We start from the raw sequence: 296 nt of genomic DNA, 5'->3' as shown, positions 1-296 counted from the left end.
TGGATGGGTGGATGGATGGTGGATGGGTGGGTGGGTGAATGGATGGATGGTGGATGGGTGGATGGATGGAGGGAGGGTGGATGGATGGATGGGTGGATGGATGGTGGATGGATGGATGGTGGATGGGTGGATGGATGGATGGTGGGTGAATGGATGGTGGATGGGTGAGTGGATGGACGGTGGATGGGTGGATGGATGGATGGATGGATGGTGGATGGATGGATGGGTGGATGGATGGATGGTGGGTGAATGGATGGTGGATGGGTGAGTGGATGGATGGTGGATGGGTGGATGGA

The 296-nt window shown here is 56.8% G+C and overlaps 1 protein-coding gene across 2 annotated transcripts in view; it reads left to right on the top strand.

The window, feature by feature from the left end:
• The window catches only part of DAPK3 (death associated protein kinase 3), a 13800-nt gene that overhangs the window by 8444 nt on the left and 5060 nt on the right, over nt 1-296 (top strand). The window lies entirely within an intron of this gene.

Source organism: Phoca vitulina, unplaced genomic scaffold (genome assembly GCF_004348235.1).
Source record: "Phoca vitulina isolate PV1807 unplaced genomic scaffold, GSC_HSeal_1.0 scaffold81, whole genome shotgun sequence".
In the NCBI taxonomy this organism is placed as follows: Eukaryota; Metazoa; Chordata; class Mammalia; order Carnivora; family Phocidae; genus Phoca; species Phoca vitulina.
The sequence above is the reverse complement of the archived record's forward strand: the minus strand, read 5'-3'. Positions and strand labels throughout refer to the sequence as shown.